The sequence below is a fragment of the Ursus americanus genome, chromosome 16 (genome assembly GCF_024610735.1).
Source record: "Ursus americanus isolate L20-20 chromosome 16, mUrsAme1.1.p, whole genome shotgun sequence".
Taxonomy (NCBI): domain Eukaryota; kingdom Metazoa; phylum Chordata; class Mammalia; order Carnivora; family Ursidae; genus Ursus; species Ursus americanus.
In genome coordinates this window covers 47400458-47428419 of record NC_142142.1, presented here as the reverse complement: position 1 = coordinate 47428419, position 27962 = coordinate 47400458, and the positions used below count along the sequence as shown (strand labels likewise).

Sequence of the window (27962 nt, the reverse complement as noted above, 5' to 3'; positions counted from 1 at the left end):
AGCCTTGCCAGGCCCTTCTTAGACTGCACAGAAGTCCAGGATGCCTTCCCCAACTTTCCTACCTCTGGTGAGACTTGATCTGTGATCTGAAAACACTTCTTCTTAGTCCTTCTTAACCTCCTCTCCCCTTTCTCTCATACCGACATCGCCCTTAACAAAGTCTTTGCACATTTATTTATTATTTATTTATTTATTTTTAAAGATTTTATTTATTTATTTGACAGAGAGGGAGACAGCCAGCGAGAGAGGGAACACAGGCAGGGGAAGTGGGAGAGGAAGAAGCAGCCTCCCAGCAGAGGAGCCCGATGTGGGGCTCGATCCCAGGACTCTGGGATCACGCCTGAGCCGAATGCAGACGCTTAACGACTGAGCCACCCAGGTGTCCCCAAAGTCCTTGCACGTTTAATCCCGCCCTGGACTACCCCTTCTTGGAGGCCCTGGACTAAAGTTCCAAGGCTTTCGTGGTCCTCCAGAAACCTTCAGGGGTTTTCAGATCTGCGGCCTTCGCTGTTTGAGGCCTTGGCCTCCAAGGACCTTCAGGCGAATGGCCGCCAAGCAAGGGTTCCAATGAAAGACACAGCCTAGATATTCAGGAATAAATCTCCAGAGCTGACTCAAGAGACAGAGATGCGAGAGCCTCTGGTTTTATTTCTTCATTACCGCGAGGTAGACATTCTACTTCTTTTACGGATAATGAAACGGAGGCTCAGAGACGTCAAGTAAGCTGCTCAAGATCACTCAGCTGACAAATGTCAAAGCCGAGGAAGTTTCCAACCTCAAAGGTCGCTTTCCTTCCACTTTGCTACAGTGCTCGTTCAGGGAAAGCAGCCCAGCAGAATGGTTAAGAGCCCAGTTTGGAACCCAACTGCCTCAGCTTCCTCGTCTTTCAGGTAAGGATGACGTCCCTGCCTTGGAAGATGGTGACGAAGATGGAGTGAGTTCGCATGTCTAAGTGCTAATTAAACGTCCGCTCGTTATGGCGGGGGCAGTAATGGCAGCCCTAGCGGGCTGGGTTTCCTTGCTGTGTGTCCATCAGGAGGGTGGGAAGGGTAGACGGGGTCTAGGAGGGCTGTGATTCTGTCGGTGAGTGTGTGAAATAGTTAAGTCATTTATGTGACTGAAGTATGGGACTCCTGAAGGGAAAACTACTAAGAGGAAGGACGGACCAGGACTGTCTCCCCTGAAGGGCGGCGGGGGGGGGGGGGGGGGGGGGCAGAATGATTTGCTGAGCGTGTCCGTTGGTGACTAAAGCCAGAGACTGTCCAAAAATAAGGGGATCCCCCAACATGGGGAGGGCAGGAAAACTCAAGAAGCAAAAGCTGACACGGGCCGTTACTTCCAAAGTAGCAGGGGCAGTGAGATGCTCTGAACACAGCTTTGCTGCAGATCCCCTCAGACCCACTGAAAGCCAAGGAGAACCTTACACAAAAACAGATTTTTAGAAGCTAGTTGTTAAGCATGTGGTTTTTCTTAATAGCTTCATAAACATGACTTGTCTTTCAATTCTTGGCTTTTTCTTTTTTTTTTTTTTTAGGAGAGAACAATTAGAAAATGAATTGCCTTTAGATCCTGTGGGACACAGGACCTAAAAAAACAATGACGTACAGAGTTTTTTTCTGGCAAGTAAGGAAGGAGAGCAGGTTTCGATGTCAACACACCCTCACCTTGTCCTCAGAGTTTTGCCCAGATAAACTTTGTAGCTACCAAAATCCGAATGGCTGGTGTATCGAGATACCGCGAGGTACTTGCGAGTACTGCTGCCTTGCTCTTACCTAGGGGAGTACTGCCATAACTCAGGCAAGTTCCGGACACAAGCTGGGAACCAGAGTGCTGGGGAAGGGAAAGGCACCAGACAAGGCCAAGGCCGGGGCCCTGGCTCCAGTGGGCTGGTACAGCATTTATTGAGCACTTACTATGTGGTGTGTCCTTGACTGGCCCCTGAGAATGTAAAGACAGGGACTTCACCGAACTCCTAGGCTGGTGGGAAGAGAGAGGCAGCCAGATACTCATGACAAAATGTGACACATGCATTAAAAAATATAGTAACACGTTGGGGCGCCTGGGTGGCTTAGTCGGTTAAGCATCTGACTTTTAATTTTGGCTCAGGTCGTGATCTCAGGGTCATGAGATCGAGCCCTGCTTTGGGCTCCATGCTGGGTATGGGGCCTGCTTGAGACTCTCCCTCCCCCTCTCCCTCTCCCTCTTCCAGGTTCTTCAGTGCCCCCCTACCCCCAAATTTTACTTCCAGTCGTCATGCATTCTCTTCTCTGGGCCTGCAATCCTCTTCTCCCCATCTCTGTCTGGCTAATTCATCCCACTTAAATGCACTCCCGCAGAGACTTCCCCTTCTCCGTGAGTCTAGGTACCCCTGCTGTCTTCTGTGGGAGCTGATACAGTTGACCTTGGCACAACACGGGTTTGAACTGCATGGATCCACTTCTACGCAGATTTTTTGGCCCAGTAAATACAGTGCAATACTTCAAGTGTCTTTTCTCTTCCTTGTGATTTTCTTAATAGCATTTTTTCCCCTCTAGCTGACTTTATTGTAAGAATACAATATAAAACGTACAAAATATAAGTTAATCTCCTACTCATATTATCCCTTCTGGGGATAGGTAAGGCTTCTGGTCAACAGTAGACTGTCAGTAGTTATGTTCTTGGGGGGCCAAAAGTTACACGCAGATTTTCAGGGCACCTGAGTGGCTCGGTCAGTGAAGCGCCTGACTCTTGCTTTCAGCTTGGGTCATAATCTCAGAGTCGTGAGATCGAGCCCTGTGTGGGGCTCTGCGCTCAGCACGGAGTCTGCTTGAGGTTCTCTCTCCCCTCTCCGTTTGCCCCTCCCCCCTGCTCTCATGCTCTCTCTCTCCAATAAATAAATAAATAAACCTTTAAAAATAAAAAAAAGTTATATGCAGATTTTCTACTGCATGGGAGTCGGTGTCCCTAACCCCCATATTGTTTAAGGGTCAACTGTATGTACTCTAAGTTTCATGGACGTGGGACTGTTTCATTTACATTTTATTCGCAAATCCTAGCCAGCTGCTGGTTCAGCACCTTTGGCATAGAAAGAGCTCAGTGACAATGTATGAGTGAATGAATGAATGAATGAATGAATGAATGAATGAATGAACTGAATGGAGGATTGTCTCCCAAGAGTCTGCAGCCTTGTCTATGGTATTTAGAGAAGCTTGGCAACCCTGGGTGATAAAATCCAGTGGACAGAGGACAGCAGCATAAAGTTCCGGGAAACACAGATTTAAAGCTAAAAGAGCAGTGACATTCCGTCTACAAGTGATTATCCTATCGGAGCAGCAGTGGCGCAGGGGACAGAACCCAACATATAGGGAAGAGGGCTGATGGGGACGAGGTATGATGGCATCCAGGCCCCAGCGGGGTCTGTGAAGGCTCAAGACAGTGAGTAAATATCACAGGCAACCAGTCCAGTAACGCAGACCAGGCTGGGTTAGTCAATAGATTTCCCACTGGTGACAACAGCACGCCATTGCTAGAAGCAGAGGACAATATTTGGGTAGCTCCTTGCTCTAAAAGATCCCTAGACACAGTGCTTAGCACGCGGTAGGCGCTCACTGGGGTTAGCTGCCTCCTTCCATGCTCAGGAATGGGCTGGGCTGAGACTGTCCACAGAGGGACAGGTCTAGGAAAACAAAGGACCAAAGACAACAGGAGTCCTTGTCACCAGCTCGAGTTTTTCTGTAAAGATGCTCCTTCCTGCCCCTCCTGCCCAACCTCACCCTACCTTAAGGCTGTAAAGCCTGCACCTCCCCCCTCCCACCTCATTGGACAAGGTAATTGAACTTCAACTTTTGCACTTGCCAGAGGGGACTAGCAGTGCCTTTGTTGTAGGACTGCTGTGGAAAATCAAGTAGGTGTTAAAATATTTGGCACAATGCTTGTCAACCAGCAGGTGCCCTGTCAACGGCAGTTTCCAGGTTGTATTTAGCTGGTTAAGGAAGCAGGCCTGTCTTCGGGATCCTCACTCCTTTCATCCTGGGCCCTCCCTCCACCTCCCGGTGTACGTACTCCCTTTGTCTGCCTCCCACGTGGCCTCTTTTTTTATGTTGCCCAAAGCCCCCTTCTTGTCCCCACATCACCCCGTCCCTAAATCACCTCTTGCCTCTCTCCCTCTTAAGAATTCTGTACACTTGTTGAATCTGATCTTAAGCGCTAGGACTCTGATCTCACATCAAGGCCCGAGTGCTCTTTAAAAGAAGACACTTGATCACACAGCTGTCTGTTTCATGGGGCTCCTGAGCTGCCGATCTCCGGCTGCGAAACACAGACTGAGCCAGCGGGCTCAGCCAGACGCGCTTTCACGAACCCTTTTAATTGGACTGGGAAGATTGCACTAACGTTCTCGAATCTGTCTGTGCAGTGAAATCACCGGGAGAACTCTTAAGAAAATACAGATTCCTTGGCTCCACTCCAAATTTTCCTGGAGAGGAATGACAAGGACAAAGACCAGGTGATGACTTGACTTGCTCTTCAAGTGGGGCTGATACGGGGTTTCCCTGGGTAGGGGTGCCCTCCTTCCCCACCAGGTATGGGAGCTGTAAAGGCGCAGTGTGCCCCATGACTTGGAGCAGCAGCTGTCAGCACCAGCCTGGGGTCCTGGCTGATGCCTTTCCCTCCCGCCTGCTCGTCAGCCCTCTATGCCACTGCTCTGTTATCGAGGAACCCCCCATCTCCCCACTAGCACCCCAGCCTCCGCTGCAACGCCCACTCCCACACAAGAAGTTGAGGCAGCTTGAATTGAAGGCAATACCAAGGATCACATTGATCATTTCCGTGAGTCATCACAACCACATGAGGTAGTTACTATTATTATCTTCACTTTACAGATAAGGAAACCAAAACTGAAATTAAGTAAAATGCCTATGGGCATGAAGCTAGTTCGCGGGAGGAGGTGACCTGAGGGCAGTCCAAATGCAGAACTGTGATTCCTAACCCTTGCACTCGGTTGCCTTTCTATTCCCGGTTACCATGCTTCTCTCCCCAATGGGTCTGCTTTGCACTGCAGACACCCATTTCCCTATTTTTGGGAAATTGGACACGCTCTGCCCTGTGATAGCTGGAGATGGGTCCGCGGCTTGTAATCAGCGGTGTGGAGGCCCCAACTCTAAGCAACAGAATCACAGCCTCCCTATCTCTGGAGGGAGCCTTGAAGACACTGAGTCACAGGTGCTGTCCTCCTGGGTTCTCGAAACCAGGCTATTGAAGTGGCTTCCCTTCAGGTTACCAGCCAGCCAGCGGGCCTCCTGCTTCCCAGGATCATGCCCAGGGCACTAATCCTCCAACACAGTAGTCAAACGGTGGGAAACTGCACCAATGTGTTCACGTAGACATTCTGTACTTCCCTGGTCTGGCCAACCCATGTTGGAACCACTAGAAGGACCTTAAAGAGGGTCTAACATACCAACTCTACTTCTCACAGGGCCCTTCTCAACCCTGGATGCACTTTCCAGTCGTCTAGAAAGCTTTTTAAAAATCTCGATGCCTGTGCCCTACCACCCAAACTGTCTGACTAATCGGACCGGGATGGCACGCAGAGGCCGCAGAGATTCTCACGGGCAAGCAGGTTTGGGAAGCCCAGCGAGAGGATGCGGCCACTTCTCTGGTGGTAAGAATGTCTTCTGAACTTTGGGAGGTGGCTTTCTGTCCCCCATCCTTGAGAAACTGAAGTAACTCTTCCCCCATGAGGGGGAGGCCATGGCTCATTTCGAAGGAAGGCTGCTTCTCTTCCCCTTCTCCATGTAATGGGTCTTCCCGGAAGAACTGTCTTCAATCACCCCCAGAAGAGAACTGTCTATAAAACCTTTAGCAGGACTCCCCCTGCCCCCACCCCGTAACTCATCCCTCTGCCTCACAATACTTGGAGTCTAACAATCCTTCGTCACATCTAATCCAAACCCCCGCCTACTGCAAACACACTACGGTTTTCTTGTTGGTCCTTGTGGGAAACAAAGGACAGCTGTTCTCACTTGCACAAAGCTCTGAGGACCGACTGGTGAGGAGGCTGGCAGTAGAGGGGAAATCCAGAATTATCTGACCTTGGTTTTACTTCAACCCTCAGGTACAAGTCTTCTCTTCCTCCAGGACCCGGATGTGCTCATCAGAAGGGCATTCCAGTTGAGGGTCCTAGACTTAATTCCTGGAATGAATAATGATGACTTGGGGTTCTTTGTTCTTGTTCTTTTTCCACATTTCTTCACTTGGAAAGCAGATAAAATTGTGTTGATTAACGGCTACATCTAATGAACAAAATCAGCCTCATTTGCACTCATTTCTACGCCCCCCCCCCAAGCTGAGTCCCCTAGAACCAACAGCTTCACCTGAATTTTGTGAAGCAAAAGGAAGGAGAGAGAGTGCCAGTGTACGAACTGGCTTTTTTCTGGAACCTACAGAAACTAGGACGAGAGCTGCACAAGTCTGTTGCATTTAATGTCTGTGGATTTGTTCCAAGGGACAAGTTTATGGGGTTGATAAACTGAACAGAGGTCGTCATCTGAGAATCTTAGGGGACATACCTTGAGTGTCATGTTCCTGTTTGTTTGTTGCTGCCTAGTCTGTGGTCCCTGCTTTATAGTCACCCCAGTACTTGGAAGAAAAAGAATATCCTACCTGCTCGGTGACTAATTGGTTGAAAACAAGTCTGTAATTTGTTGAGCAGAATGTCTCCCTTCTTCCCCCAGCCCCCCTTCCCTGCCCTGCTGCCATGCTGTTAAAGTTATGAATGTCTCTTTCCAGTTTTCCCTACTGGGATAGCTATGTTCTCAATGTTGTCTTCGGCAAATTACCAAAATAGAATTTATGATTCATTGACCCAAATTATATTCCCACTGACAATATCTCCAGAAATCCCATTCAACAATGGCTTGCTGAGTTTACAGAAAACATACATCACTCCCTGGAATTCACCCGCCCCAACAAGGCCAACAGAGGTGCAAATTAAATCTTATCTCCTCGGAAGTCCTTGATGAAGAACATCCTGGTCTTGGCAACTCGCTGAATATTTGCAAAAAGCTTTGAGAGAGCAAGATTGTTAGGGTTTTTCTCCGAGCTGGAGTTAAATCCTGAGGCATGTATAAAGGACCTTTCTGAATGACCGTAGCGTATTTTCTTAAACTACAACTCTGACCTTAAGGTCATCACACTTACTTTGTGCTCTGAGCACCTTAGGGCATCACAGACATTTTTCTCAGCAGGTGCACATTACATGGGACTCAGACTGTCGCTTTGATTTTTCTTGCCCATGATCTTAAAGAGGAAGCAAAGTAATCTAAAGTTAAGAAACCAAACTTACATTACCTTCCTTAATAGATAAACTCCTCCCTTAGTGATTTTTGCTTTTGTGGACTCATCTCAGAATGAAATAAAGTGATAATTTAAACCATAGTTTATCAGTTTACAGTCTGTGAAGCAGAGCTACGTGGAATCCTTGCAAAGCAAAATAGAAGGATCGAAGATGGAACAGACACCCCCTACCTGTCTCTCCTGGTGAATGCAGCTCTAAAAACTGGAAAGAATGCACCACGCAGCTATTTGAGGACTCCGAAAAATGAGTGATAGCAGGTGGATGGGGAATGACCAGAATTTGAAGCACCACAGAACCAGCCTTGAATGCCCTACCCCTACTTCTTTCTCTTGACGTTTCCTGGCTTGGACTCAAGGCAGCCCCAAAACTGCAAGAGAGAGTTCTAGAAGCCCTCTAATTCTGGCTCTACAAGCAGGAAGGAGACTCCGAATGCTTGGGGGGTGGAGGGTGGAGAAAATGGTCCGTTCTGTTGTGACCCAGTCCCAGACAACCCTGAGATGCTTGCTGGTGGCAATGGCAGCCGTGGGGACCATGGGTACCTCAAACGCTCTTCCCTTTGGGTTCCTTTGTCTTTTCTCTCCTTTCCCTGTCTTCCTCATCTCCCCAAAGCCCTTTCCTATCCACCTCAGGAAGACCAAAGCTTGCCAGTAATCAAAATCTTTACACCAGGTACCGCTCAGGCCTGGACTCGGGAGCCCCAGTTCAGGAAGCTCTGTGTCAGCTATAGGGGGCTACAGAGTAAAGGTGCTTCCAGTTGCCTTGGGTTGAAGCGTGGGTTGAGACTTAGAGAAAGGGGCTTTAGAAAGGGGGTTGTGTTCTCTCTGAAGTATTTACCCGAATTTCCTTAATCCATGAAGGCATTCTCATGTGAATCCTTCATCCATTTTCTCCTTCAAGGAAGTGGCATACTTTCAAAGCATAAAGGATGATTGCAAATCATTGTGGGCGAATAGTCTAGGGTGGATTCAGGGCATTGGCAAGTACAACATTCCCCTGTCCTTCCATCGTAGAAGAGGCTATCTTTTTAAATGTAGACATCCCTGAATTTCGGGATGATAATTGGTCTATACCCTTACTGAGAACCAACTACGTACAAAGCACGGTTACGATTTTGAGAGACAGATTTTGCCTTTTAAAAGAGGATGTATTTGCACAGCTACATCCTGAAATAGCAACGTGTTATTGCCTGCTTCTCTAGAATCCGGGTTGGAGCTTGGAAAATTAAACACTTAATGCATTTACATAAAAGTAGCAAAATCTGTCTGCCCTCCGTAAAGGGGCAAGTTAGGTCTAGCAGAGTGTAGCCAGCCCCGACGATCCAGCCCCAGAAGCAACAGCTCCCTTTGCAGTCACAGGCCCCACCTGAGACCCGTTGCACGGCCACATCATGTGGGTACAACCACAGCCACCAACACATAGGACCTTGAGTCGGTGAGGAGGCCTAGTCTCCTCCAGGGAAAGCAGAGCATCGCAGATTGATTCCGACCGTTAAGACCAGACAGTTCTCCCTAGAGTGCAGGGGCACCTGAACCTACCTACCTCCTCCCCTCCCACCGACACAACCCGATGGCCGAAGTGTGTACAGCTTTCTTGAAAAAGCAGCTGCTCTTCTTTGGGCAAGGCCACCTCATGCAGCAATTCCCACCTGCCTGGAACTGTGGCCCAGCCTTATATCTAGAAACCCTCTTTAGACTAGCTTCCTTGCCAGCCTGACGGGTCCTGTGGCCTAATCTAACCTCCCACCCAGGGCGCCATTACTCACCCTGGTGGCTCGTGCCCATCAACATCAAACAGAATGGGAGAGGGGCGCCTGGGTGCCTGGGTGGCTCAGTTGGTTAAGCCTGCAACTCTTGGTTTCGGCTCAGGTCCCGATCTCAGGGTCTTGGGATGGTGCCCTACGTTGGGCTCCATGCTCAGCGGGGTGTCTCTCTTTCCCTCTCCCTCTGCCCCTTTCGCTGCTCATGTGCTCCCTCTCTCTCAAATAAATAAATCAATCTTAAAAAAAAAAAAAAGAAGGGGCGAACCGGCCTTGTGCTCTAGGCAGCGTTGCCCCTACCGCCTGTTTCTCTGCAGATTGCCTGTGCAGAGTCACGTTCAGGATTCCTGGCAGAAACCTGACCGACCAAGAGCCGGGAGGAGAAGGAGCTTCACCTTTGAAGCGTTTGAAGCCAGAGAGAATGTTCAGTCTTTTCCACGCCTGAGCATCAGGCTGGTCGAGTGCAGAACATTTGGCGTGTCCCACACACCGAGCCTGCAAGGCCTGAGCTTCCTGGTTTCTAAATGCAGTCGTGTTTATCTGCACTGTTGCCTTGGTAGAGTTCCCAGTCCTGACGATGCTTCCGAGTTACCCAGGGAGCTCGTTATAGATTCAGACAGCCTGGTTCCTTGGGTCCACGAGGTGGGGCCCGGCACTGTGTTCTTTAACAGCACGCGGGGGTGAGTCTGAGGCAGCAGGAGGTGGCATTTGGAAACAATGGACATACACCACGGCTCTGGACAAATCAAGATACAAACTCATTTGGCCTCCCTGAATCTTAGAGTGTAGCATTTAGGGGACTCTGAGGTGTTCTGGGATCCCTACGTGTCCAGTTACCATGGCCTTATAGTTTTTTCAGGACACCAGTCCTGCGCACCTGCCTCTCACCCTCCGGCTCAGAAAGTGCTGATGGGAGCAAAGCAGAGCTCGCTAATGTGGAAAAGCTCTTAAGCACGGAGAGATGCTTGAACAGACTGGCATTCCCCTTCCACGGTTCTCAACAGCCCTTTAAAAATGCAACAGAGCCGATTGTACTTTTAATCATATTCTGCTCACTCTCTGGCTCCCCACTATCCCATACGGCTTCCTCTGGAGGTCACTAAGAACATAAAGTTCCCCAAATGGCTGGGCACAGGCCAAGTGGAATGTCTTCATGGAATTTTCTGTTTGTTTTTAATGTGGCAAGGTTACAAACTAAGACAAAGACTCCAATCAGAAGATAATAGAGCCGCCATTGTCACCCGTTCACAGGGCCAAATTCTGGAATCCATCACTGTGCTCGCTCAAGTCCTCTCGGGCTGAGATCACACGATAGCCACAGAATGGAAACAGATGAGGGGCCTGTCAGTGGGGGACTGAGTCCATGACCTCAGATGCGGCCGCACAATGGAAAATTATGCAGCCCTAACAAAGAGGGAGAAAGGGTTTATGCCCTGTTTTGGAGAACTCTTTGTAGACATAATGTTAATTGAAAAAAAATAATAAAAGCAAAATGCAGAATCAAGGAGATGACATATGTATGTATTTGTGTATATCTGATTATACGTGCATTTCCGGAAGGACATATTTAAAAAATAACATTGTTTGTTTTGAGGAGAAGGAAGTGTGGTGGGCCAGGAGGGGAATGTGTGAGGGAGGATTTACATATACTCTTTTTTAAGACAAAGTCAAATATAATTAACATAGAGTGTTATGTTAGTTTCAGGTGTACAATACAATGATTCAACAATTGTCTGCATTTCATGGTGCTCATCACAATCCGTGTGCTCTTAAACCCCTTTATCTAGTCCCTCCAACCTCCTGCCCACCTCCCCTCTGGCAGCCACCAGTTTGTTCTCTGTATGAAAGAGTCTGTTTTTAGGGGACACCTGGGAGGCACAGTCGGTTGAGCATCCGACTCTTGATTTCGGCTCAGGTCATGATCTCTGGGTCGTGGGATGGAGCCCCACTTCGGGCTCCACACTCAATGAGGAGCTTGCTTGAGATTCTCCCTCTCCCTCTGCCCCTCCCCCGACTTATCCCCCCCCAATAAATAAATAAATAAATTCTTAAAGAATCTGTTTTTTTTTGTAGTTTTTTTTCCCCCCTGTTTATTTGTTTTGTTTCTTCTACATACGAGTGGAGACAACTCTTACGGATTTATATAGACTGCGGGAACAGGTACTCTGAATGAAGCTAACTGTAAAGGTATTTATATTTAGTTTTGGTTCAGTTTTCCCTTTTTTTTTTTCTTACCACATTTTCGCCTCTCTAATCATGTTTTGCTCACCCTAATTTTAGACGAAGTCTGAGTTGTATGAACACACACCAGCTGGACAGTGGGAGGAACTAGCTAAGAAGCCAGTCTGGGAAAGAACATTTGCCTTGGGTGACTGATGTGCAAATAATGAAGAGTGGCTAAGGTTTGCGACCGAGTAGTCTTCTGACAGCAGTAAGGTCATGACCCACTACTAGTGTGCCCTGGAATTTGCATGCTCTTACGAAGGGTCAAGGAGTCTGGGTAGATCTAAAATTAAAGCAGTCGATTGCAAAAATGGCCTCACTTACTCTGCTCTGCATAGCTATGTGCTTCCTCTTTGACTTGTAGCTCTTCCTATCAAGTAGCAGAGTCTATGTCCCCACTTCTTGACTTTGGACCGGACTTGTGACTTGTTTGCATCAATAAAATGAAGCAAAAGTAGTATTGTGCCAGAGCGCCTGGGCGGCTTAGTCCGTTAAGCGTCTGCCCGTGGTTCAGGTCATGATCTGGGGCTTCTGGCTCAGCAGGGAGTCTGCTTCTCCTTCTCTCTCCTCCTGCCCCTCCCTCCACTCATGCTCGCTCTCTCTCTCGCTCTCTCATAAATAAATAACATCTTTTTAAAAGGAAAGTAGTATTATGCCATAGCCAAGCCGAGGCACCAGGAGACCTTGCATACTTCACTCCATCTCCTGGAGCACTGCATTGGACGTGAGCCCCAACCTGGGCTAGCTGCTAGGGTGATGGCCCTGAGCCAAGGTCCCAGATATGCAAGAAGGCCAAGCCAAGATCAGCAAAGCCAATCCACCAACTGAGGGCAGATGCACGAGAATCTATCTAGGAGCAAAACTGTCCAGCTGACCCATACACTCATGACTTCCATACAAGCTTATTGCTTTAAGACCTGGGTTTTCTGGTTGTTTCTTCCATAGCCTATTGTAGCAACAAGTGACAGGCACAGAACTCCTTTACTGTCCTGACTTTGTTTCCTTCCCATCGCTAGTACTCTACCCTTGCCTTCTCATTCCCATCTACCCTTGCCTTCTCATTCCCATCTACCCTTGCCTTCTCATTCCCATCTACCCTTGCCTTCTCATTCCCATCTTCCCTTGCCTTCTCATTCCCATCTACCCTTGCCTTCTCATTCCCATCTTCCCTTGCCTTCTCATTCCCATCTTCCCTTGCCTTCTCATTCCCATCTACCCTTGCCTTCTCATTCCCATCTTCCCTTGCCTTCTCATTCCCATCTTCCCTTGCCTTCTCATTCCCATCTTCCCTTGCCTTCTCATTCCCAGTCCTTCAGTCTCCACGTAGGAAGCTCATCTCATTCAAGAGCATCTTTCAGGGAGCCTGGGTGGCTCAGTCAGTTAAGCACCCAACTCTTGATTTTGGCTCAGGTCATGATCTCAGGGGTGTCAGATTGAGCCCCGTGTCAGGCTCCAGACTCAATGTGGAGTCTGCTTGAGATTGTCTCTCTCCCTCTGCCTCTGCTCCCTCTCCTGCTCTCTGTCTCTCAAAATAAAAAAAAAAATAAAATCTTAAAAAAAAGAGCATCTATCATGTGTCAGATCTTTAATGCACAGTCACTGAACTCAAGGCATGGACAGTCACGTGGGGAAGCAGATAGACAGGACTAAAGAGCGTATTGCTTATCATGAACGTATAGGAGAAGAGCACTAGCCCAGACTGGAGATTCAGCAAAGTTTCCTGGCAATGACCTCTGAGCTGTCTCAAAGGATAAATAAAAGTTTGTCAGTGGAAGAATGTACAAAGGATTTCCAGGCAAAGTTTACAACACAGGGAAAGGTGTGAGGCATGTACTTCTCACCCATTTCTGATCCTTGACTTCTAACCTCCACATGTCCCCTCACTCCTGCTTCTTTTCCTTCCAGTTTCCCCCAATTATAGTTTATGGTTCAGTCTCTTAGAGCCTTGGTACTCAAAGTGAGGCCAGCAAGACCGGCACCGGTGACATCACCTGGGAGCCTTTTAGAAATGCAGATTCTTGAGTCCCCCACTCCTCCAAAAACACATGGATCAGAATCTTTATTTTAACAAGATCCCTACGTAGTTCATCTGCACCTTGAGCTTTGAGAAGTGCTCCACTCTAACACTAGCATTAGGGGAGGGCTCACAATTTGCCCTATAATTTCATCAGCCATAAGAACCTTTGAAGGGTAAGTTTTGCAGAAGTTAAGTTCACCAGCAGAAGGCATATTGCTTGTACCAACTACACATTTGATGAGGGAGCAGAAGGCAAGCTGAAGACAAAGCATAAGCCGACCCCCTGCAACCTCCCCTACCCCGCCCCCCCACTCCTGGGTGGGATATGTGAAGTTCCTCCAGAAAGCTCCCAACTACCTTCATGTTAATGCCTTGCTAGAGGGAAAAACAACCTTAACTTCACAATGGCCAGGACTCTGATATCCTGTGAGTCTTCTTTAACATATGAAAGTACTTTCTCAACCTCCCTGTTTCCTTACCTCCCCCAACTCCAAGGTGTATAGTCAGCCGCTGCTCACAACCCGGGGCAGCAGCTCTTTCTGCCCAGGGGTCCTGTCCCTGAGCTTTAATAAACCACCATTTTGCACCAAAGACGTCTCAAGAATTCTTTCTTGGTCATTGGCTCTGGACTCCACCCCGCTGAACCTCACCGATATTCCAAAACCCCATCGCTTTTAAAGTAATCTCTACACCCAACGTGGGGCTTGAACTCACAACCCTGAGATCAAGAGTCTCACACTCCACCGACTAAGCCATCCAGGCGCCCCCAAACTACACTTTAGACTGCCTTCCATTTTTCTTGAAGGCATGTTTTATCTCCCTAATTAAATTGTAATCAAGAGCTGCATTTCCTTGATTCATCACTCTCGAGTGCCTCAGTCAGGAAGGAAAAGCCAAGAAGACAGACAGACAGGATTCTCCCTGTAGGAGTCCGCAATTTAGTAAGAGAAGTTCACTATGAACTACAACTCAGATCCTCGAGCCTCCCTAGGCCCCTTGCTGAAGGAGAGCCCTGGACACATCTCTTGATGTCATTGAGCCTCAGTTTTCTCGTCTACAAAATGGGGATAACATGTAAGTTGCAAGTTTATCGTTAAGGATTAGAGATCATGCGTGTTCGGCACAGCCCTGCCACACAGTTGGCATTCCACAAATAGGTGGCATAAAAGAGATTAAAGAAAGACACTGACACTATAGACAAGGCAGAGGTTACGTTTAATGGAGGGACTCAGAAGAAGCCTTGCAAGAGAACGAGTACTAGAAATGGCAGGTAAGCATTAGACAGGCAGAAATCGTAGAGAGGTATTTGTAGGTAAAAGAAATTAAATAAGTAACACCTTCTCATCGAGATTACATTAGGCATATTTAGGAGACCAAGAACTCATCTGATTTTTCTCCCTGGGTTGTGAATGTATCATTGATAGGAACCGTCTCCTAAAAGGTAAAACAATTAGAGCACTTCAAAAAAAATATTTATGCATTTTATGCAGTAACCAGTTGCCTTTACTGTAAAGATTAAAATGAGGGGAAATAAGAGCTCCCGGAAAATCCAGGCCATATGGTTACTTCACATTGTGGTTGTGCACTCAGATTCAGCCGTTGTGTTGGCTGCCTGCTGCCCAGACGGAGCGGGGTGAAGTCAGGACAGAGCCCCTGCATCAGCATGAATGCCTCTGCCTTCTCCTGCTAACACATTCCCTCCGCCACTTAAGAATGCGCAGAGCATTTGCCAGGTCGGAACGCCTGGCTATGACAGCACCATTTGCAAAGTAAAGAGTCTATTTATGAAGATAATGGCAATACCCAGGCCAAGCCCACCGTGGGAGAACCTTGGCTCCTAATTAGCAAGAGCGGTGCATTTTAATGAGGACGCCTCAGTAGGCAGTTGGCTCCTGCCTTGACTGCCAATGAATCTGGGGCAGAGGGAGTGTTGGCAGAGAGAACACAGAGCAGGTGAGGAGAACAAAACAGAAATGCGCTCATCTCTTGGAAACTTGAAGCCTTAGAATGATTTGATTTCCCCATTATCCTGGCTGTCATCCCCTAGGCCGCTTCTCTAAGAGCAAATGGCTTTTAGAAGAAGCTGTGGCTCTTGGGTAAACTAAGGTAAGCAGATGCATCCATCTGAGAACCTGGAAATATTGAGGGGAGCATGGAGGCCCAGAAATGTGGGCAGTTGATCTGCCCTATAAGGCAATGAATCTAAGCCAAGAGGCCCATGGAAAAACCCAAATCCTTTGCATTCTTCTGATTGGGCAAGAGAGCAGCAATGGCGTTGGCCTCTAGAGATGCCATGGAGGTGACCTAATACCATCAAAGGTCATGTAAGCCAGAACCTCAGAGTCGGCTGTTGAATGCTGACGGCATGCGGCTGGTGGGCGCCATTAAGAAAGCAGAATTCCTCAGCATCTGAGTTGTTCCTGAATTCCATCTCAAGGACAGTGATCTCCCCACTGAAAGGGCTAATGACCATTCATAGGTGGGGACAGGGGCTCCAAGACGCATGAAGGAACTGGAGAACACCCCGATGCTTCAAACAAAGTCAGATGTTGAGCCCCTACAACTTGTACCAGGAGGGTGAGTAACATGGTTGGACCCTTAGCGTTATCTCCGGGGCATCAGGGACAATGAGAGATGCACTGGAGACTGAATCGTCATCAGAAAAAGACTCCTAGAACTACAGGCCTGTGAGTTTGATAATGAGCCCTAGGAAGAGAAACGATGGGATTTTCAAAAGAACGTGGGCAACCTGAAGAGAAAGAGGTGATCTTTACGAAGAGGTGTAAGACCATTATAAGAAAAATCATGGGATATCTTTCCTTTCCTTTCCCATAGGAATGAATACCTTAGCAGAGCAAATGCATACTGTATTGGTTTCCCATCACTGCCATAACAAATTAGCATGAATTCAGTGGCCTAAATCAACACAAATTTACTATTTTATAGTTCTGAGGCCAGAAGCCTAAAATGGAAGAGCAGGGCTGAATTTTCTGTGGGGGTTTCCAAGTCTCCTCTAGCTCCCAGAGGCTGCCTGCACTCTGGGGCTTGTGGCCTCTCCCTGCATCTTCAAAGCCAGCAGCACATCTTCAATTTCTCTCTCTTTCTCTGACATCTGCTTTCTTGCTCTGCCTTCTGGCTCTCCTGTTTCCCATTTACGAGGACCCTTGTTATTCCATCGGACTCACGCAGATAATCAAGAATAACGTCCCATCTCAAGGGCCTTTGCTTAGTCACATCTGCAGAGTTCCTTTGCGACAGAAGGTAACATAGAGGTTCTAGAGATTAGAACGTGAGTATCTTGGTTGGTGTTTGGGGGGGGGTGCGTGGATTATTCAGCCTACCTAAGCTACTTAAAATAAAAGCGATATTTCCCAGCCATGTGACGAAGTTCTGACAATGCATATGAGCAAAAGTGAGGGACGTCCTTTTTGAGTTTTGCCCTAAAACAAAGATACACACTCTTTACTAAAATGTAGATGAAGGGGGCACCTGGGTGGCTCAGTTGGTTAGGCATCTGTCTTTGGCTCAGGTCATGATCCCAGGGTCCTGAGATCGAGCCCCGCATTGGGCTCCCTGCTCAGGGCAGAATCTGCTTCTCCCTCTCCCTCTGCCTGCCGCTCCCCCTACTTGTGCTCTTTTTGTCAAATAAATAAAATGTTTAAAAATAAATAAATAGAATGTACACGAGGAAGTCCTTTTAAACCACGCAGATGAGGGCGGTACCTGGGAGTGGTTCAGAAACAAGAGCTTATGTCCCTGATAATTTCTTGGAGCAAAGCCAGCATCCCAGCTTGGACTTTTACATGAGAGAAAAATAATCTGCTATCTTGTTACACCTATGCAGACAGAATTATATGCTACTTAATAGATTATTCTAGTAAACTTTGAAACTGTAATAGACAAAGGGTTTGGGGATTTGAGCAGCATTTCACAAGGTCTCCTATGATAGCCATGTGCTCCAGATGGAGAAATATGGGTTAGAGCCAACAATTAGGTGGGTTTATAACTGCTTGAGCTCCCTTAAGGGTACAGATTAGTGCTTTGGTATTAATCTCTACAGAGAGGTTTTAATCCTATGGCCTTGTGACAAAGTCTCTGCTCTGGACAGGTCAGACCACTGCTGAGATGTTTAATTTTCTTGCAAGGGCCTCTCTTGAAGAGGGCTATAGCGATAGGAGACGATGTCGGGGATCATAACACGATGGTGAGGGACTTGAAACCAGGTATTATAAGGAAGAGTTGAAGAAGCAGCCATAAAGCTATGGGGGTGGGGCACCTGGGTGGCTCAGTCCATTGAGCTTCTGACTCTTGATTTTGGCTCAGGTCATGATCTCAGGGCCGTGGGATCAAGCCCCATGTCAGGCTCTGAGCTTCGCAGAGAGTCTGCTTGGGATTCTCTCTTTCTCTTCCCTCTACCCCTGCCCCCCTCATGCACACGCTCTCTCAAATAAATAAACAAGCAGACAAATAAATACACAAAATCTTAAAAAAAAAAAAATGATATGAGCAGGGCCTTTGGATATTTACTGAGCGTTTGTTAGGTGTAAGGTACAATGCTCAGTGACAAGGGATAGAAAAGAGGATGAGAAGGACATCTGTGCCCTCTTCTTCTAGGGGAGAGGAAGCATGTACAGAAGTGTATACAAGGTAACCCACGAACTTGGGTCCATTAAGAACCTATTGTATGGGGATTCTTTTGACTGTTTCTATTTTGCTTATGTTTTGTCAGCTGTAGCAGAAAGTCTTTTTGCCCATCCCGGGTAGATGATGAGTCATCAGAAAGGGTTGGAAACATTGTTTTACTCTGGCAAAAAATCAACTTGTGTTTCTAGGAACTGAGTCCCCCCCCAACCCCATGTGAAGATAAACAAGTTTTTGCGTGTTGCTAAGGACTGTACAGACTTTCTACTCCATCTACCAACCGTCCAACTCTTTGGGGGGAACCACTGAGCACTTTTATGGTTAAAAAAAAAAAAGTGAATGAGAAGAATAAGGGCTTTTGAGAGGGAGGCCAAAAAAGCAAATGAGGAGATATGGAAAGGGGCCGAGTCTGGGGTCATCTATTCCTGAGAGCTGGACCCAGTTGGATATGATCCCCAAAGTGCCAGGGGCCAAGGACCCCAAGAAGAAGCGTGGTGAGGGGTAATGCACGAGTGTCCTAAGCGGGTCCAGGACCTCAGCCTGGAAGGCCCTCATCAGGGCTGGATGGGACACAGGCCTGGCCTGTGCTTTAGTCCTTGCCTCCAAATCCTGTGCCCACAGTCCCCCAGGACCCTCATGGACACGGGAGGGCCACCCTAATTGTTCCTTGAGGCTGCCCAAGGGAGTGTTCGTGCACTCCGAGCCGAGGATGCAAAGTGCCAGTATCCCGTTGCATGAGAGAGTAGAGCAGAGGAATAACACGGATTCCCAGAAGCAGGGGCACCCCCTCTGGCTTGGAAAGACCACCACACTAGATAAGCTGAAATGCCCTTCATGTCTTTCTCTTTCCATGTCTGATTCTTAAGAAAGTTCAGAAGAGTTTCAACATTATAAGCCAGTTGAACAGCAACTTCCTTTGTCCTCTGGCCCTTCCTGCCCTTGAGAACCCCTTGACTCCTTCCTGTCTCTGGCTACTGTTTCTCCAGCCCATGATAAGGGTGAGTTGCAGCCCGTATGAAAGACAGCTAACTGAACAATGTTGTACACCGATTTGGTTTAGGGTGAATACCAGTTAGAGATCATCAAAAAGTACTTCACAGGTAGAAAGAGTATTGACCCTCTCTCTTGCTTCCCAGCTCATGGAGGTGTTCACTTGTCTAGTTGAGAGAACTCTGGGGATGGGTGATAAACCAGGGCATGATCTCTTACTGGCAGTGACAACTCAGAGACTCCTGTCATTAACCTGGGCCGAGCCTGCAAGTTGCTTAGGAACAAGAGCTTACCAGCAGAGTTAGGAAAATGATCATTGCTTCAGAAAAAAAAAATTTTTTTTTTCCAAGGAATCTTAGTGACATCTTCCCAGCCTACAAGTTTTATATTGAATCCTAGTTACACAAACATAACTTTAATATTTCCCATTAATTGGATGTTTGTTGTGTGTCAGAAGCTTTTCATACATGTTAGGTGGACAGTATCTCTTTCTCCTAGAAGGGGAAACTGAAGCTCAGAGCTGGCCCTTAAGTGATCTGTATGGTCTCCGTTGGGTTAAGGTGTGAAGCTGGGATTTGAACCCAGGTTTGTCTGGTCCCAAAGCATGGGTTCTTCCCATGATGCTTCCCCAGAATCATGGTAATAACAGCAAAGAGAAAGTGATCTGAACAGGAGCTACTTTATATTTCCACATCATTCAAAGCATCACTGTCCCTATGATCATTTTTACCCACTTCGCCACTCCGTACAATGACCGAGAGAGGTTTCGCATGCACACAATGAGAGCTACAAAGGTCCCGAAGACATACATTTACTTTTGGTGTCTGGTACTTCTTGTGAAACCCTACCCTTCCCACATTCAAGGCAGCAACCCTGCTTTGAACGAATTTCAATCTGTGGGGCCATTGTCTATTGTTCTGAGGAATTGCTGTCCTCTTCCCGGGGTGGGGTGGGGGGGCTGGAGGCCTGATACAGATTCCCCTGAACACCTCAACCCACCTGAGTACATGGAGTGTTGGTACACTCTGCAAAGGTCAGCAAAGGGATGCAGAGTCCCAGATCTTACATGTACATCCCCACGTTCTTTCTCAAAAGAATGAATTAGATGCACTGGTTAATCCACTGTCTTTCACACACTATAGAAGCCAAGTAAATATCTGCTAAATAATGAATACTGATTAGCATATAACATTTGGGGCAAACCACAGACAGGATCCAGGCTCTCTTACAACCTAAGCCAAAATCCAAAGCACCAAAATAGAATAGGTAGCTAGAAAATTGGGTCATTGAGAAAACGGGCTCCTTTTAGCATCTTTACAATACGGATATAATTCTGACTTTTCTCACTGCCTCAGTTTACTTAGGTGACAGATGAAGAGTCTGGATTAGGTGATCACTAGGTTTCCCAGCACTTGGGTTTTATAATGTAAAATATTATTTTTAGGAGAAATAAATGAAAATAAATTTCCTCACCAAGAAAAATTTGGTGTTGTTTTTTTTTTCCTCTCCTGAGCTAAAACAATTTAGGGAATTGGATCTGAACTACTGCTCATTCAAATTTCTGATTTTTTGGGGAAGTCAACTGGCAGAAATGATGATTTCAAAAACTAGAACAAAAATTAAGTCATTTCACAAAATTAGAGCCTTATTCTGAGTGACACATTAATAATGGAACAAGAGTACTGAGCAAATTGCATTAACTTTGTCACTTCATAACAATAGGACGCCGAAGGGGTGATTAAATTTCTCTCCCTGACACAAGTGATAACTCCGTACCAAATGCAGTGTTATATTGTGTAGAAAATGGCATCTTTCCCCTTCCTGTTCCAAAATGCTAGATAATGACACATAAAATGTAATTAATAGACTCCTAGATGGGGGCTTACTGAGCAGTTCAAATTAAACCCTTTCTTTTTTTTAATCAGTGTTTATTTTTAACAAAGTAATAAATGCACACAGTAAAAAGAAGGAAAAAAAAGAAGCCAAATGGTGCTGAATGGAAAGAAGAAAGGGGTGCTGCCCCCTGCCTGTGTGCCTCCTGTCCACAGCCCACCCTTCAGATGCATTTACTTTCAAATTCTAAGCTATTTCTTCTGGGATTTATTTCTGTTTATAAATAATTTGCTTATACTATTATATCTTGCTTTACAAATTTAAGTATATCTATTCTTCTATTTTAGAAGTTGAGGATTTCATGCTCCTATACACCTCTCTTTTCATCTCTTGCATTATTTTTCATCTCGACTTGTTAATTTGTGTTCAGTACTTTTATTATTATAGCAGCATAAATAGCATTCTTTACTCTTCGTTATAGTAGCATACTGAGAGCACACTACTAGGAATTAAGAGCAGTGTGCCATTATTGTTTCCTTTGTACAACCTTTTGTATTTTTTCTAGAGTTATCTATTGTTTTGGTTTTTTAACTTGCTTAAATTTTTTTAAAAATCTATCCTGAAAGTTATAAGTAATAATAGATTAGGAGATGAAATCCTATTGACATCATAGAACTTTAGGTTAAAAATAATAATAAATATACCAGTAGTAATTAAAGTTGATAAAATCAATTGCATGACTATAGGACAGGGACCTAACTTGACTTAGATCTGAGATAAAGAGAATTGTGTTCTTTCACTGATCTCAAACTCCACGTCAGTAGAATTAAGTTGTTAAAACACAGTCTAAAGCTATATTAATTGAAATATACTCTCCAGAACAGGAAAGATGGTAGTCCTATTTTATTCATGTTACATAATGAGTTCCATGACAGAGTGTACAGGACACATTGGACAAGGTTATGAGAATTTGAAAAACATGCCATATGAGTAATAAAGAAGGAAATTGAGAATGTTAGGCTAGAAATGTCTTAGGGGGAAATTACAGTTGTCTTCAAATATGTGTAAGGCCATCATGTAGAAAATGAGATCCATTTATGCTTGACTTCAGAGGCAGATTAGGACCAATGGGTGATGTGAGGAAAGCAGGTTCAGTTCAATGATCATAGAACTTTCTAACAACTAGATCCACTAACAGGAGTGTGGACACTGACCTTGTCCCTCCAGCATCCATTCTCCCATGGTTTCTTTGGTAATAGTCATTTAAGCTGGGCCCTTGAGTGTCCAACTGAAGATTACATTTTCTACTCTTCCTTAGTATGGCCCTGAAATTAGGTTCAGACCATTGGGATAGAAACAGAAATTCATGCCACATATTTGAATCTTTGTTATACTAGTTGTACCCTATATATTAAGTAACTGATATAGCTTTTATTTATTTATTTTTTTAAGATTTGTTTATGCGAAAGGGTGAGAGAAATTTTACCAGACTCTTTACTGAGCTTGGAGCCTGACCTGGGGCTCAATCTCACAACCGTGAGATCAAGAACTGAGCTGAGATCAAGAGTCAGAAGCTTCACTGACTGAGCCACACAGGCGCTCCTACCTGTTTAAATTCCAAGAGCATTGTGGGAAAGGGTCCATTTCTCCATTTCCTTTCACACTGAACTTGGGTGAGAGTGTGACTTTGGGGAGCTGGGCTGTATTTAAAAACAGCCTGACTGGCCCCATGTGCTTCTCACCCAGGGAGGGACTCAGCAAGAGGGTAAGTTGGCTTTGAGGCATTGCCAGTGAGATCTGCAGATTTCCTCTTTGGGTAAACACTTTGGAGCTAGCATGGTCCTGCCCTTGTTATGTATCCTGAGAACCCTGTACTTCTTTTACTGTAATGTTCCACCCAATCGGTAATTCCTTGTTTATCACATGCATTTGCATATGAATTATAGGTTGCGCCTCTCAATTACTGCGAAGAAGCTAGTTGGAAGCATGATAGGGTTTGTGTTGAATCTGCACAGGTATTTACAGCTATAAATTTTCTCCTAAGCCCTGCTTTAGCTGCATCCTCTAAGTTCTGGAATATTGTGCTTTTGTTTTCATTCATCCCAAAGCATTTTCTAATTTTGCTTTTGATCTCTTCTTTGAGCCATTAGTTACTTGGAGTGCATAGTTTAATTTCTACGTATTTGTGAATCTCCCAAATTTCCTTGTTATTGATTTCTAACTCCATTCCATTGTGGTCAGATAATGTACACCATGTGATTATTATTTCAATACTTTTAAATTTGTTGAGTCTCATTTTATGGCTTCACATATAGGCTTGTCTGGAGTATGTTTCATGTATTTTGAGAAGAATGTGCCTTCTGCCCTTCTGGGTAGACTGTTTTATAAATGTCTGTTAGGGTCGTTTGGTTGATAGGACTGTTCAAGTCTTCTATTTTCTCATTGACCTTCTGTCTAGTTGTTCTATCTGTTACAGAAAGTGGGTGGTGAAGTCTCCAACTCTTCTTATTGAATCATTTATTTTTCCTTTTAATTCTTCGGTTTTTGTTTCATGTATTTTGAGGATCTGTTCTCAGGTGCACGTATGATTATAATTATTATATCTTCATGCTTGATGCTTTTACCATTATAAAATGTTCCTCTTTATCTCTAGTAACACTTTATTTATTTATTTATTTATTTATTTATTTATTTACTTGACAGAGATAGAGACAGCCAGCGAGAGAGGGAACACAAGCAGGGGGAGTGGGAGAGGAAGAAGCAGGTTCATAGTGGAGGAGCCCGATGCGGGGCTCGATCCCACAATGCCAGGATCACGCCCTGAGCCGAAGGCAGATGCTTAACGACTGTGCCACCCAGGCGCCCCCACTTTTTTTCTTTTAATTTTATTTCGCCCAATATTAGTATAGCCACTCCAGCTTTGTTATGGTTTCTGTCTGAATGATATGTATTTTTTCATCTTTTACTTTCAACCTATTTGTGTCTTTGAATCTCAAGTATCTGTCCTGTAAATGCATCTTGTTGCATATTGTTTTATTAATCCAGTCTGACCATCTCTGCCTTTTTATTGGAGTTTTAAAATCTATTCATATTTAGTGTTATTATTGACATAGTTGGATTGCATTTGCTATTTTACTTTTTGTCCTCTATATGGCTCATATCTTTTTGTTCCACTGTTCTTTTACTGCATTCAGTAAATATATTCTATTTAACATTTTGGTTTCATTAATTTTTTTATTATATTGCTTTGAGTTATTTTTTTGGTAGTTGCTCCGTGGCTTACCATAGACATCATAACTTACTGGAACTTACTTTATTAACTTAATTCCAGTGAAAAAACTTATTCTGGTATGACGATTCCTTTGTCCTCTTTTTTGGCTATTATTGTTATAATATTGCATCTATGTTACAAACCCAACAATCCATTGTTATAATTATTACTTTATATAATCTTATGTTTATTCAAAAAGCTAGTAAAAGAGATCAATTATATATTCATAGTTTGTTATATTAGCCTTATCTCATATTTCTGGTCTTCTTCGTTCGTTTCTGTGGATCAGGATACCAATTGGTGTCATTTTATTAACATAATACAGTTTTGTTCCCACTCACCTCCTCTGTGCTATTACTGTCATATATATTGTATTTCCATATTCTATAGGCCCAACCATACAACTTTATACATACCAGTTTGTACAATTGCTTTTTAAATCAGTTAAGAGAAGAAAGAACACAGAGGCATTTATATTGTCTTTCAAAATTACATAATTATCTTTACTCATGCTCTTTGTTTTTACTGCATGGATTTGAATTATTGCTTGGGGTCACTTGCTTTCATTCTGAAGAAGTTCCTTTATTATTTCTTGAATCCAGAGGGGAAGGAAACCTGGCAAGAGGTGGTTTCTTTTGCAATAGTGAAGAGCAAAGAGAAAAAATGGGAAACTGGGTGAAATCAAACAGGCAAATGACTCGCCAACTACTCCACAGCTCTAGAAATATGCTTTACTAGAAATTTAAACAGGTCTGGGGCGCCTGGGTGGCACAGCGGTTAAGCGTCTGTCTTCGGCTCAGGGCGTGATCCTGGCGTTATGGGATCGAGCCCCACATCGGGCTCCTCTGCTATGAGCCTGCTTCTTCCTCCCCCACTCCCCCTGCTTGTGTTCCCTCTCTCACTGGCTGTCTCTATCTCTGTCGAATAAATAAATAAAATCTTAAAAAAAAAAAATAAGAAATTTAAACAGGTCTGCTTTACTGATTTATTGAATCATGTCTGATTCTCATGTCTGATTCAATCAATCATTGGTCTTAGTGGTTTTCAAATGTAAATCAATTTTATCTTTATAAGATGACACAATTACATAATAGTTAAGAGCTTGGGTTTTTAATCTTGTAGAGATAAATTCAAATTTTGAATATACCACCTAAAAAGCCTATGACCTTAGAAAATTGGCTTAATCTCTTCGAGTCTCATTTAGCCATCTATAACACTATAACATATGCCACAGAGAGCTGTGTGATGGTTACATGAGAAAGTGCATGTAAAATGCTTATCCTCCCACACAAATGCTCAGTAAATGGCAAGCTTTAAAAAACACAGTAATAGTGGACCTGTGGTTTTGACCATGATGGGGTACAGATATCAACTTCATTTTTATATTGTAAACAATGATAAAACTGAATAAAATACACGAGGCAACATTTTTCAGGCTTCAGACAACAGAAATAGGAGGGATGTGATCCTTTAAAGATGAAAAATACATTAGGTGGGCTCCCTATCTACAGCTTTCTGCATGGGAGTTATTTCCAAACTGTAGCATAAGAAGGAAAAAGGCAGCAGATGCTGAAGGTGGGGGGTCACAAACAGAAAAAAAAGAGTGAAAAAAAACCAAACAGAGCCTTTATATTCCATTATAAGACAACATCAAGTGATCTAAACATTTAAACAAGAAATAATAGCCATTTTGTACACTTTCCATTTCATTTTGAGGCCAGAAGTGCTCTGATACCAAAATAAGAAAAAGACATTACAATGAAAGGAAATGACAAATAAGTAACCTTCATAGACATAAGAGGAAAAAAAAACATGGAATAAAACGTTAGCACACTGAATCCAGCAATACGGAAGGGTAATGCATCATGACTAAGTACGTTGTCTATAGGAATGCAAAGTTGGTTCAATAATAGAAATAAAGTAGTTTACCGCATTAGAAGAATAAAGGAGAAAATCATAAGATTAGCTCAATAGATGCAGCAGAAAAATTTGACAAAATCCAACTAAAACTCTCAGCAAACTAGAAAAAGAAGGGAACATCTTCAATCTGATGATGGGCATCTGTAAAAAGCCATGGCTAACATCAGACCTAATGGTAAAGGACTGAAGGCTTCCTCCTGACTGGAAACTAGCAAGGATGGCTGTTCTTACAATTCTATTAGTATTAGCCGTGAAAAGGGTATGGACAAGAAAAGTTAAACAGAAATAGAAGACTTACAGATTACAAAGGAAGACATAAAAGTACTTTATTCATAGACAACGGGATAGTGTACATGGAAAATGATTCTAAAAATCTACCCCCAAAAAACCCAAACTTAATAGAAATAAGTGAATTTAGCAAGGTCACAGGATACAATTTCAACATTTAAAAAATCTATTGAATGTCTATATACTAGCAATGAACAACTGGAAATAATTTGTTCAAGTATTATTTATCAGAGCATTAAGAAAGATCCTTGGGGATGAATTTAATGAATGACATGCGAGACCTCCGCATTGAGAACCACTGAGAATTGAAAGAACTAATCTACCGTATTGCAGAGACTCTGCGGAAATGGCATTGCTGTACATTATTTGTGGCCACTTTTCCTAAATACTGTGTAAACCATTACATAATACTTGCTACCACTTGTTAGTGCCAGGTGTGACTAACAAATTCCTAAAAGGGCAGCTCTTACCACTTCTCTACTGGAAAACTCCTTCTGGTTCACAGGATCAATGACAAACTCCTTTGGTATCTCAGGCCCTACACTATTAGCTCCAAGCTTCCTTTCTATATTCACCTCCCACATTACCCCCCACATACCTCCTATACTCCAGCCACACTGGATTCTCCAGCCAACTTAAGATTTTTTTTTTTCATCTTACGGGTACATTTACTCATGCCAGGAAGGAAACAGCACCTATACAAGTGTTTAGTGTCTATGTTCCCATCTAACATAGCCTGCTTTAATTTACAGCCAGATTGATGTTCTTCCTGATGTGCAAAGTAAAGTTGGTTAATGTTGACCATGAGCTTCTCAGGATTCCAAGCTTTCAATGCTTTATTTCTTTTACCAGCACTCTTGCTTTTCTAAACAACAAAGCCCATCGACCCCAGTCTTCTCCAAATCTCCTGGTAACTTGGGTTTAGGGGGGCTTCCTGGGGATCCAGACATTTTAAATAAAGCTTTGAAGCATCTAGGCACAGGACCAACAGCTCAGGCCGCCCCAAAGCCCTGCAGCCAATGGTTTGCCAAGGTCACGGGTGACCAAGTTAAGGTATTGACCTTCATGTCTTGGCTCCTGATATTCCCTTCCTTTAGTTGACTCTTCACCCCACCCCACCAGTCGTCTTCAGCTGTGGGCTGGCGCCTGGTACTTAAAATACTTAGCACAGTGTGGGGCAGTTTAAGTACTTAAGGTGTGGTAAGTAGTTGCTGACTGAAGAAGAAAAGAAAAATGGTTCATTGACACCAATCCCAGAAGAGAGGATAAACGGATGCATTTGATTCTGAACAAAGACAAACAGAGACAAAATGTGTGTTTAAACAATGCAGGCAAATCCCTTGAATCGGCAGGCCTCTTTGGAAGCCGATTGTCATAATAAACCAAACCCGCAATCACTCCAATTTTAGGGAATTCAGAGAAATTTGTCGGGCATTTATTTGTTTCTTGTATTGTTTACTTAGAGAATCACAAAGTGTTTTAGAATACAGATGATCAGTGAAGCTTCAAATTGATTCTTTGATCGAATAGCCTCTATTGTAGCCAAATGAGAGTTTTGAAATTAACTACACAAAAAGCCTCAAATCTATTGTTTTATGTTTGTCCATTTGATACAGGGTGTTATGTATTCAGGGTTGGTTTCATGGGCATAGGACCCATACAGTCAGGCAGGGTCCCACGCTTAGAAGGA

General features: G+C 44.5%; 1 long non-coding RNA gene and 1 pseudogene across 2 annotated transcripts; one reads left to right on the top strand and one right to left on the bottom strand.

Moving 5' to 3' along the window:
* The first annotated feature begins 631 nt into the window (after positions 1-631).
* On the top strand, positions 632-11107 carry LOC148108804 (uncharacterized). Of its 2 annotated transcripts, XR_015727041.1 has the most exons (5): positions 632-890; positions 1535-1741; positions 4394-4483; positions 5453-5638; positions 9407-11107. It is a non-coding gene; the product is annotated as an uncharacterized LOC148108804 (long non-coding RNA). The 2 variants fall into 2 exon arrangements; XR_015727042.1 differs by lacking the exon at positions 1535-1741.
* A 6083-nt stretch (positions 11108-17190) lies between these two features.
* On the bottom strand, positions 17191-27244 carry LOC148108803 (ATP synthase subunit ATP5MPL, mitochondrial pseudogene; annotated as a pseudogene).
* Positions 27245-27962: the final 718 nt, after the last annotated feature.